Genomic DNA, 12,552 nt, shown 5'->3' on the forward strand with positions numbered 1-12,552 from the left:
ATCGTTTCATGTCTTTATCTTGCTAAAATTACTCCTGATACTTCATGGCTATTGTAATGAAATTGGCATTATGATTTTACAATACTTTACACGATCCAGTCCCTAACTGATAATCCTATGGATCTGCTTTTGAGATCCTCATTTTAGAAACCTGTCATGTGGCTTTTCTTACAAGAAATGCTGCTCAAGGTCCCAAGTTCATCTCTTAATTTTTCCTTATAATCTACATATTTACATCTGTGAAAAACATACACTGTATTTCAAAGAAATGCCTTATTTGACTATCTGTCTTCATCTACTCGAACAGCTATGACATAGTAACACAGATTGGTGTCTTGAACACACATATATTAATCCCCATGCTGAGGTGATAACCAATCTGGTTTCTTATCAAGACTGTCCTCTTAGCTGAGAAATGGCCACTTGCTCATTATGCATCCACAGGTTCTTCCCTTGGCCTCTCTGTGCTTAACAGGGAAACATGAGTGTTTGACACTTTTCTTTTGAAGGTCAATAACCTTGTTTGATCAATAGTCCATCACTATGATATCTTTTATTTTATTTTTAGAAAGATGACTCTCTACTAAGAAACACTCTTCATTCCTAAACTCCTTTGTTTACAAATGTTGGAGATTAATTTTGCCTTATTATGTTTTCTTTTTCTTTTTCTTTTTTGAGATTTGAGAGATTTTGTCTTTTTGTTGTTTTTTTCTCCATATTTTATTTAAATTAGAAACAGGATTATTTTACATGTCAATCCCAGTTCCCTCTGCCTCCCCGCCTCCTCTGTGCCCACCCCAACTAACACCCTACCTATCCCATAGCCTTTCTGCTTCCCAGGGATGGTGAGGCCTTCCATAGGGGGTCTTCAGAGTCCATCATATTCTTTGGGATAGGGGGTAGGCGCATCCCCTTGTGTCTAGGCTCAGAGAGTATCCCTCTATGTGGAATGGGCTCCAGACATCTATTCTTATTTTAGGGATAAATACTGATCTACTACAAGAGGCCCCAAGATTTCCGAGGCCTCCTCACTGACACCCACGTCCAGGGTGTCTGGATCAGCTCCATGCTGGTTTCCAAGCTATCAGTCTGGGAACCAAGAGTTCCCCCTTTTTCAGATCAGCTGTTTCTGTGGGTTTCACCAGCCTGGTCTTGACCCCTTTGCTCATCACTTCCCCTTCTCTACAACTGGATTCCAGTTCAGTTCAGTGTTTAGCTGTGGGTGTCTGCTTCCACTTCCACCAGCTGCTGGGTGAAGGCTATAGGATGGCATATAAGTCAGTCATCAATCTCATTATCAGGGGAGAGCATTTAAGGTAGCCTCTGCTCTGTTGCTTAGATTGTTAATTGGTGTCATCGTTGTAGATTTACAGTTTCCTAGTGCCTGATTTCTCTTTCAATCTATAATGGCTCCCTGTACCATTATGATATCTTTAAACCCAAATTGCTCTCTCTGGAGCTCCCTCTCCAAGTGCAACCACAATGGGGAACACGAATATTCAATGTATCATATTGCTAACATATTGCATACCTCTCAACTCAAATTATATAGCACTAACCTTGCTGTACATACTCCAACACAATTCACAACTTTTTTAATTGGTATGTTATGTACTTAATTAGGAAAATAAAATGTGGTCATCCCTTTAAAATAAAAAGAAATCCATATTTTTACAATGTAGAATTTGACATTATTATTATTATTATTATTATTATTATTATTATTATTATTAATCTGTATGTGGTATATACATGTGTGAGCTTGCATTGGTGTGCTTGCCTGTGTGCATAGGGTGTCCAGAGAAGAAAATCAGATTTCTGGTTTGCTTTGCTTTCATGTTTATTTATTTTGAGATACTGTCTCTCACTGAATATGGAACTTGTCAACTTTTAACCACAGTGATTCTCCTGTTCCCATATCCCCAATACTGGTATTGTTGTAATTTAAGGAAAGCAGCTTGTGAGAGAAACATGCCATGTGCCAGAGTTAAAGCACATGGAATTTTTATTAGGGAAAAAGATCATAAAAAGGGAAAGGGGAGAGGGGCGACCAGGCTCAGGAGACAAGACCAGCAGAAGAGACGAGAGAGGAAAGAGGGGGGAGAGAGGATAGAGGGGGACAGAGAGAGAGGGAAAGAGGGAGGGGGAAAGGGAGAGGGAGAAGCAGAGGGAGGGGGATGGGAGGTTGGCAGGGCCCTTTTAAAAGGGAAATAGTGAATGTGCACAGGTGGTGCTCTTAGTGGCTGCAGCTGAGGGTGTATCCTGGCAGAACCCCAAGGACAGGCCAGTACAGATGCCTGAATACTAACAGTATTACAAGCTAACCCTTACTTTTACAAGCGTTTTGGAGATCTAAACTCAGGTTTTCATGCTGAAAAGCCAGCATTCTTACCTACTGAGATATTTCTGCACCCTGTTATTTAGTAGAGCAAATTAATGTTTCAGTTCAAATTTATTCATTGCTGATGTTGGAGGGAAGGACTAAAGCTGGAGAAATGGAAATATAAATTAGGCTATTATGGTCATTCAGGAACTTGTACACTTGTCTTTAGGCTTCTGATCATATTGTAATTAAATTTTAGATAATACTTAAGTTCTTGTCCAGTTTCCACAATTGGATCAGGGAGCTAGACATATATTCACAGAACCCATATTCAACAAATTGTTATTAAAATCACATATATTTGATGCATCAAACACAATATATTAATTATTAACTCCCCAGTCCCATTGCAAACTTTGTGTGCTGCTTAATTTTTATCTAGGGAGGTTATCCATTGCCTTTTTTATTTTAAGGTAATTCTAGTTTTAAAAGGTTAACATTATGTCTGATGATAATAAAATCCAAATTCCTTGTTATATAATTAAGAGTCTTCATAATAAAAATCCTTTTTGGCAGGAATGCCCACAGTGGAATTAACCTGAAGAGACAAACAGTGTATAAAGCATATTTTTCAGTTATAAAGAAACAAGAATAGCAGGCTTTTAAAAGAGTGTGACTTTAATGAGATGTTTCTGTTCATTTGTCTTCTTTGTGGCATCCATACACTGGGATCACATTTGTTCTCATTGCTGTGTGTCGCCTACATACCCAAAGAGTGATGATATGTTCTTCTCACTTTGTCCTTGACCTATCATAGAACACAGCAACTATGCATATGACATGTGTGTGAACTTAGTATCTTTTTAGCTATGACCCTCAAATTAATATGTTCTGGGAAGAAATTGTTTGGGAAAAATCATTAGGATAGCATAATTACTTTTGATATGATTATGGATCCATTAAACTTTCTGACACTTTCATCATTTAGACCATTGATTTTAGGGAGCAGCTTCTCTACTTAAACAAAGCTACATTTTCAATGGCTATTGGAAACCATGTCAAGGAAAGCCACTCCTCTGAACATCCCAGATAACCCTCAATACCTCATTATTGAACAAAGCCTGGCTCACTCATTCAAATTATTTAATTGAACAATTTGAGTTGGGGCAAAAGTAGACAAATTAATTTAGTGAGTGTCAATAGTCTGACATTCCAGTGAAACTTTGGAAACTTTGTGTGTATTTTACAATAATATTCAGTTGGCTAGTTTTGAAAATTTGTATATTTTTGGATTAAATGTTGTCTTGCCTTGTTTTAAATTCTGCTTCAAATGCATTTGTATTTTATGTTGGTTCACATTTTCATTATTTTAAGGTTTGAACCTTTCCCTACATATCCTTAAACAATAGGTCTTATGCAACATGATCATATTATTTAATAGTGTGAATTTAGCTTTGCCTTATTAGTTTTACTCTTCTTATTTTATATGATAATAACTATTATTATCAACATCGTCATCAATGTGTTTGTGAAGATGCTGTGTTTGAGTGTGTTCATGTTTGCCCTGATGAATCAGAGGACAACTTAAGGGAGTTAGTTCTTTTTTTTTTTTTTTTTGTCCAGAAAAGGCTTTTTTTTTTTTTTTTTTTTTTTTTTTTATTCAAGTAACTGCAAATAGGAAACCAGAGGGGGAGCCCCAGGGAGGAGGTGGAGGTGGTCTTATACCCTTTTCCCATTAAAATGGGCCCACCTCCTCACTCTGCTGCAGCATCCAAGGGGCAGGGCCCCATCTTCCCTCGGGTGGTTGGTAACCAGCCTGCTGCGCCCCCCGCCCCGTTTCCCCTAGAGTGTCTTGGGGAGAATGCCGGCAGAAAGGGAGGATGAACTTTTGGCGCTGGTAGCACCAGCAATTGTGGGTGTCTAAGAATGAACATTGAACAACAAGAACAACAAAAACAAAAACACTACTGTCCAGAGGTAGTTTGTGAACAGAGGACAGATGAACCAGAACCTTGGGGGTGGGGACAGGGAGGAGCAAAAGGAGGGGGGCAAGGCTAGCTCCTTAGTACCCCTCTGGAGGAAGGGGAACTTGGACTCTAGTCCAAGTGGGGGAGGTGAGTTAGTGCCCCATCTGTCTCAAGGGGACATCACCCTGGAGATGGGTGGTGACTCTCATCTGTTGCTGCATTGGGTCCCAGGTGAGTACACGGTGCCCTACTTCCTGTAGCCCAAGGGGCTCTAGCCAGCCTAGTGAGGAGTCTAGGTAAGGTGGAGCAGAAGTGGCTGAGAAACCCACCTGGTGAGTTTGGTAGGGGCGGACATGCTGGGATCTAAGCATCCCAGCACTGACCACACCAGCTGCTAGGTCAGTCAATGGGGCTTGTCAGATGGGGTTGGGGCGCTTTAAGGCCAGGGAATGCTCCCAGGACCCTCTCTCTACAAGGAAGCCAGGAAGAGCAGGGCAGAAGGGACATGCAAAACAAAGAGCCCAGAGAGCACTGTCTCTAAGGGAGTTGCGCAGCTGGGCAGGCTGCAGATAAATGGGAAGTTAGCCATGTCGGAGAGGGCAGATATGTTGGGGAAGGCCCATGGGCTGGGCCAAATCCTGCTCCCGTGGGTGCTGCAGTCGCAGAGCCTGCAGCTGGTGCGGTAGTGTGCAGTGGGGGGTGGGGAGGGGCCTGGAAGCAAGGCTTCCAGTCCCAGGGAAAGCTGCTCCTTTGATGGCCAAGGAGCAGGCAGCACTGCGCATGGTCACTGCTCCTCCTCCGAGGACTCCTGGGAGATGGCCTCCTCTTCCTCCTCTAGTTTCTCGGGGCTGCCCCTTGGTTTCCTCCCTGGAGCTGTGGTAGCTGTGTCTTGGCAGCACCCTTGTTTTTTGCTTCGCTTTGGTCAGCCCGAGGTCTCTTCAGTGTTGGCACTTCACTGGGCTCCTTCGGAGGCTGCTTGAGCGGCCTACCTAGGCCTCGCTTCTCAGTCCAGTCCTTCTCCTGCTTGGAGGCCAGAGGCTGGCTGGACTTTGAGCTGGACTGGCTCATCTTCCTTCTTTATGGGGCAGTAGGGGGCACTGGCTGTGATGGCCTTCTTGGAGCAGCGCCAACACCAGAAATAGCCCCAACTGAGAGTTCCAATTAGAGGAGCGAGCACAGGGAGTTAGTTCTTTTCTTTGATTGTGAGATCCTGGAACTGAACGCAGATCTTCAAGCTTGTGCTCAAGTGCTTTTCTTTTTAGTGCTTACTTAATGATTTAATGAATTAAAATGTACTATTTTACTGTAAGCAGTATTTTTAATTTTTTTATTTAAATTAGAAACAATCTCATTTTATATAGCAATCCCAGTTCCCTCTACCTCCCATCCTGCCATGCCCCCAACGACCCCGTCCCATCCCTCTTCTGCTCCATAGAAAGGGTGAGGCCTTCCATTGGGGAATCAACAAAGTCAGTCAAGTCATTTGGGAGAGGACCTAGGCCCTTCCCCGTGTGTATTTATGCTTCTAGAGTATCCCTTTATGGGGAAATAGGCTTCTATTGACCATTCTGTAAACAGTATTTTTATACAGTGAATTCTAATCATAGTTACTCTTCCCCCAACTCCTGCCAGGTCATCTCCATCTTCCCACTCATGTAACCAACCCTTCTTTTTCTCATCATGTTGAAAACAGCTAAAATAAAAAAGAATAAAAAAATAATTAAAAACAAAGAAAAAGTACAAGAAATACATATAGACATACACAGCACACATACAGGAAACATAGACGCACAAAATCAGAAACAATAATATAAAAGCAAAAGATCAGAAAAAAAAATACCGAAGCAAAGTAATGTTAAACAAAAGTCTATAAAAAATACCATCAAATTCATTTTGTGTTGGGTATCTTCTCCTGGCCACACTCTTAAGTGTGTTTAATATGCCCAGTAAGATTCCATTGGGGCAAATTAAGTTTTTTTCTTTGCAAGCAAATGTCACTTGGGGATTGATTCTTAATTAGGGATGGGCGATACTGTATATTTCTCCCTCTTAGCTCTGAGAACCCACCTGCCTTGAACCTATAAATAGAAGATGCAGACGACCACAGACTCTGTGGTTTCTTATATCTGCCAGCCTTGTTGTATCTGGAAGTTACTGTTTCCTTGTTGACATCAATCCCCTCTGTCTCTTACAATCTTTATGCCACCTCTGCCACATAGCTCCTAAGACCTGAGGGGAAGGATTTGATGAAGACATCCCATTTAGGATTGACTAATCCTAAATATCTCCCTCTCTGTACATTGTGTAGTTGTGGATTTCTCATTTGTTTACATCTACTGCAAGAGAAAGTGTCACTGATGATGGTTGAGTGAGGCATGGGTCAACATCAATAGCTGAATGGCTTTAGGAGTCATATTGCTATGCACTTTCAGCAAAATAATAGCATTTTGTTTTCCCCTACACCCCTGGCATTTCTAGTCTCAGGTTTGTTGCTACCAGAGCAGTGTCATTTGTGGATGGGTTCTATCTCACCGAGTGAGCGTTAATGCTATCCTTGCTGTTTTCCTGACTTTATGAAAATGTTTGAGTTTCTTTCCACTTCAATTGATGTTAGCTATGTGGTTGTCATTGGTCAAATTTACTATGTTGAGTAATGTCCCCTGTGTGGCTATTTTACCCAAGACTTTTATCATGAGCAGGTGTTAGGTTTTGGCAAAAGCCCTTTCTGCATCTCATGAGATATCATGTGGTTTTTGTCTTTTACTCCCTTAATGTTGTGGATTACATTTACTGATTTATATATTTTGAACCATCCCTGCATCTCTAAGATAAAGTCTATTTGATCATGGTAGATAATGTTCTGATGTGTTACTGGATTCTGCTTACAAGGCTTTGTTTTTAAATCTTTGTATCTTTGTTCATAAGGGACATTTTTTCTATAATTTCATTAACCTGAAGTTACAATTGGCAAACTAAAAGTAAGAGATAATTTTAATATGTTACCAGAGTACAGCAAACCCTAGAATATACATTATGAGGACTTATCAATAAATACACAAATGTATATGTTTATACACATGTGTGTATATGTCTACTACATGTATATATATACATGTATATATGTATATATAGATTTTAAGAGAAACACACATATACAAACATATACATATGTGTGCTTCTCAAAAGTAAAAATATCCAGATACTAATATTTGCATACAATTTTAGACTAGAAGGCTCAAAGAAAACAAACATTAAAATAACAGCAACTCAAATAAAATTTAGAAAGCAAGTGAAATATAAGGTGTAGTAGGTAAAATTGTTGCATACATAACTGAAATTTCAATGTTGCATCAATTAAATATGACAAAATATGAACATTTTAGGAATAATTTTATAGAATATTGCTTGAGAAATGTTCTGCTTCAAATCACAATAAGTCACAGACAGAGAATATTTTCCTAGAGAAAAATATTTACTGTTCTTTATTGTAGAATGTTTTTCCATTTCTTCCATTCATTGCTATTGCTATATATTAGTTAAACTAAATAGACTTCATTGTGTCATTTGCACACATGTATGCCATGTGCTTTACTCTGTTAATCCCATTGACCTCTCTTATTCCTTTCTTACTCTTGATTATTTTCTTTCTCTTCCCAACTATTCACACACACACGTGTGTGTGTGTGTGTGTGTGTGTGTGTGTGTGTGTGTGTGTGTGTGTGTGTGTGTGTTTCAAGCAGTTTGTGCTGTTTATAGGAACAAGAGCACCTCTCTTGTGTCAACACAACTGAAGAAAATCTCCACCTCCTCTAGCAACTTTAAAAGTCCTCAAGGAACAGTAGGGCCCACATGAATCCACCCTTTCACTACAGGGTATTGATGAATCACACACTCTTGTGCAGATCTTCTCTGATAGTCATAGCTGTTGTACACTCAGGAATGCAACCACTACATCATACCCACAAGTCAGTGGCCTACTACACTTTGCTGCTTCTTCTGGATCTACCCATTTCTTGTTGTTCCATAAGTACTGCGCCTTGGGGAAGGTGATGAAGATGTCCTTTTTTTCTTGGTGTCATTCTGAAGTCACATTTAGTATTGTCACTTTGAAGAGCTTTGGGTTTCTGCTGTTACTGCTGCCTATGGTTGGGGATATATATACACCTACATCTAAAAATTGATGTCAAATGTCACAGTTGTCTCCTACACTGAAAACTGCAAACAGAAATAAACAACCCATAACTGATGGCCATTTTTATGTCCTGTGACTAATGCAGTATACATGAATGCCCAAAACAGATGGCTCTATCTAATTACCATTGGCCTTAAAAAGTGTACTATCTAGTTTTTTAGGGTGGTCATTTTTTACTTTAAAATCATTAAGCAAACAAATGGCAAATTATGGTTGTTCATATTGAACCTTTAATATTTTCTCAAAGAAGAGTGAAGTAATCCTCCAAACTCAAGGAAAGACAATGCCAGTCTTTGTCACCAACAATTAAATTCAAGCATTCTACAAAACATGAAATTGTAGAAAATGTGTGTTTGCCACAAGAATCTTGACAGCTTCCAAGAATTTGAAGTCTTTTCCATGAAATTGATTTCAGTATGAACCAGATGCATGTTGTCTTTGTAGTTGTTGTAACTGACAAATTATAATTGTGCAGATTTATGAGCACCAAGATGTGTTGATATATGTACACATTCAAAATGATCAAACCAAGCTGACTGATCAGTTAATCACTTTATATCATTTTGTATTGAAAACATTTACACTTTCATTAATTGTCAGATATATTTTGTTACCAATTGTTGTCACTGGGCTATGCCATGGATTTTATTATTTTGTATGCTATGTCAACATTTGATCAAGACATATAATTGATTAAACCACTATTTTCTAACTATGCAATTCATGAGTGGTTGTGTGAAAGAAAAATGTTAAGAAATCCTGACAATTAATGGATACTCAGAGCAATCCACACACACTGAGAGATGTGTGAACTGACATTTGAAAGCTTTGAGAATCTTAGCTTTGGAAAAGGGTCACAAGTTACATCAAGCTGTCAGTAGTTTTTGTTAGTAGGTTGGATACTGTACAGTACTTTCATTTTCCACCACCACTGCTAGCATCATTTATGTTTTTAAACTTAATAACCAATAAACAACATAGGACGATCTAACAACCCAAAACTGGTTGAAGATCTTCTCTCTGTGTGTGGTCTTAGATTTTCTTCATATACTTCACCCAAGAAAACAGATTGCAACAGAATAAATGCAGAAGTAATTATGAAAAAAAAAACATTGATTTTACTTTAAGGTTGACATTATGAAGATCCCAAAAGTTTAAGAGCCACAAGACTCAGAAATCTTACTTGAAATATATTATTTAAAAGACATGTTATTTCACTAGCTCTAATGTACTTAATAAACTAATATTTAGCAAATTATCCATATAATAACAAATTTAACTTCTAATGTTAATTTATAGTATGAAAAACATTTATGAAAGTATTTATGATGAAATAAAATTGTAGAGGAAAGAGTTTATTCATCTTGTATTTCAAAGTCACAGTCCATCACCTAGGAAATCAAGGCAGCAAATTAAGCAGGGAAGTAACATAGGATCTGGTACCACCAGTCCAGATACAGCACCCCTTGCAGTAACCTGGGCCCTTCCACATCAATCATCAATCAAGAAATGCACCACAATTTTGCACACAGGTTGCTCTGGTGGGGGTATCTTCTCAATTGAGGTTCTCTCTTCCAAGCTTCTGTAAGGCAAAAGACACAGTGAACAAGACTAAACAGCAGCTCACAAAAAGGGAAAAGATCTTCACTAACCCCACATTAGACAGAGGGCTGACCTCCAAAATACACAAAGAACTCAGAAAGCTAGTCATGAAAACACGAAATATTTCAACTAAAAATTGGGGTATAGAACTAAACAGAGAATTTTCAATAGAGGAATCTAAAATGGCTGTAGGACACTTCAGATAAATACTCACCATCCTTAGCCATCAAGGAAATGCAAATCCAAACAACTCTGATATCATCTTACACCTTTCAGAACGGCTGAAATCAAAAACACCAATGACAGTTAATGCTGGAGAGGTTGTGGAGAAAGGAGAACACTCTTCCACCATTGGTGGGCGTGCCAGCTCATACAACCACTTTGGAAATCAGTATGGCAGTTTCTCTGGAAAATGGAAACCAGTCTACCTCAAGATCTAGCAATTCCACTCTTAGGCATATACCCAAAAGATGCACATTCATATAACAAAGACATCTGATCAACTATGTTCATAGCAGCATTTTTTGTAATAGCTAGAATCTGGAAGCAACCTAGATATCCCTCAATTGAAGAATGGATACAGAAAATGTGGTACATTTACACAATGGAGTACTACTCAGCAGAAAAACAAAAACAAAAAACAAAAAACAAATGAATCTTGAAATTCGCAGGCAAATGGATGGAACTAGAAGAAACCATCCTAAGTGAGGTAACCCAGTCACACACAAAAAAAAAACAAAAATGGTATGTACTCACTCATATATAGATATTAGACATAGAGAAAAGGATTACCAGCCTATAATCTATACCTCCAGAGAAGCTAGGAAACAAGGAGGACCATTAGTGAGACAACACAGTCCCCCCATGAAGCAGAAAAGATAAGAGCTGCTGAACAATTTAGGAGCATGGGGGAAGGGTAGGGAGGTAGGAGAAAAGGAGGGGAGAAGAGGATGGTACAGGAGAACATGAGGGATCGGGAAAATTGAGTGGGGGAGGAATAGAGGAGAGCAAGAAAAGAAATGCATCAATAGAGGGAGCCATTATAGATTTAAAGAGAAATCTGGCACTAGGGAATTGTACAGAGTTCCACAAGGATGACCCTAGTTGGATAAGACCCTAAACAGTAGCGGAGAGGCTACCATAAATGACCTTCCCCTATAATGAGAATGACGACTAAGTTAAATCCCATCTTAGAGCCTTCATCCAGTAATTGATGGAAGTAGAATCAGAGATCCACAGCCAAGCTCTGAGCCAAACTCCTGGAATCCAGTTTCAGAGAGGGAGGAGTGACAAACAAAGGGTTCAAGACCATGCTTCGAAAACCCATAGAAATAGCTGACCTGAACAAGTGGGGTCTCATGGACCCCAGTTTGACAGCTGGGGAACCAACATAGGACCAAACCAGGCCCCCTGAACGTGGGTGTCAGCTAGGAACACTGGGGAGTCTACTGGGCCTCTGGCAGTGGAACCAGGATCTATCTCTAGTGCACAAACTATCATCGAGAGCACATTTCCCATGGAGGGATACTCTCTTATACTAAATACACAGGGGAGGGCCTAGGACCTGCCCCAGATGAATAACAGATTTTGATGATCACTCATAGTAAGCCTCACCCTCCCTGGGTGTCAGTGTGGGGGCACATGGGGGGATGGGAGGGAGAGGGAAATGGGATTAATATGCAAAATAAGATTGTTTCTTATTTAAATAAAATCTTTAATATTTTTTTAAAAAAATTACCCTAACTGTGTTAAGTTGATGTGAAAATTAGCCAGCACACATGTAATATGTAGCCTCTTTACTTTAGTTAGTAGGCTGGTTTTCTCTTTAACAAAATAGGACAAAGGTTCGTGTTATTTTTGATGATAGTTCAAAACCAAAATGAAATTGTAAACTTATTAATGAATTTCAAATTCATTAATATGACAAGTTTTTGTTACATATTCAAGATTATATAGATTATATTCTTTTAAAAATTTCACTTTGTTGTGTTGAATATACTACAAACCACATAAATACAGAATATTTCTAGAATGTTGGTTTTAGAAGAAGCATAACTATGAAAAGTCTATTTTCAGATCTGTGATTAATTGATACTAGATTGAAATTCATTGAAAGAACAGATGGTGAAGCTTTCTGATTTTTGTTTTTTGTTTTTTGTTTTTTCGAGATAGAGTTTCTCTGTGTATCTTTGGAGCCTATCCTGGCACTTGCTCTGGAGACCAGGCTGGCCTCAAACTCACAGAGATCCACCTGCCTCTACCTCCCAAGTGCTGGGATTAAAGACATGCGCCACCAATGCCCAGCACCTTCTGATTTTTAATATGAATTTGATTCAACTTAGGAACTAGAAAGTCATTAGCTCAATGGGGGTCAAGTTTCTCGTCAATGGTTGACTTACTATTTAACAAATACTGTGGAAAACTCAGTTTATTAATGAATTTGATAGAATTAATAGTTCCGTGTCATT

The 12,552-nt window shown here is 39.1% G+C and overlaps 1 pseudogene; it reads right to left on the reverse strand.

Annotated features, from left to right (window-relative positions):
• Nucleotides 1-5,074: 5,074 nt before the first annotated feature.
• On the reverse strand, nucleotides 5,075-5,438 carry LOC100767255 (annotated as a pseudogene).
• Nucleotides 5,439-12,552: the final 7,114 nt, after the last annotated feature.

The sequence above is a fragment of the Cricetulus griseus genome, assembly GCF_003668045.3.
Source record: "Cricetulus griseus strain 17A/GY chromosome 1 unlocalized genomic scaffold, alternate assembly CriGri-PICRH-1.0 chr1_0, whole genome shotgun sequence".
NCBI lineage: Eukaryota > Metazoa > Chordata > Mammalia > Rodentia > Cricetidae > Cricetulus > Cricetulus griseus.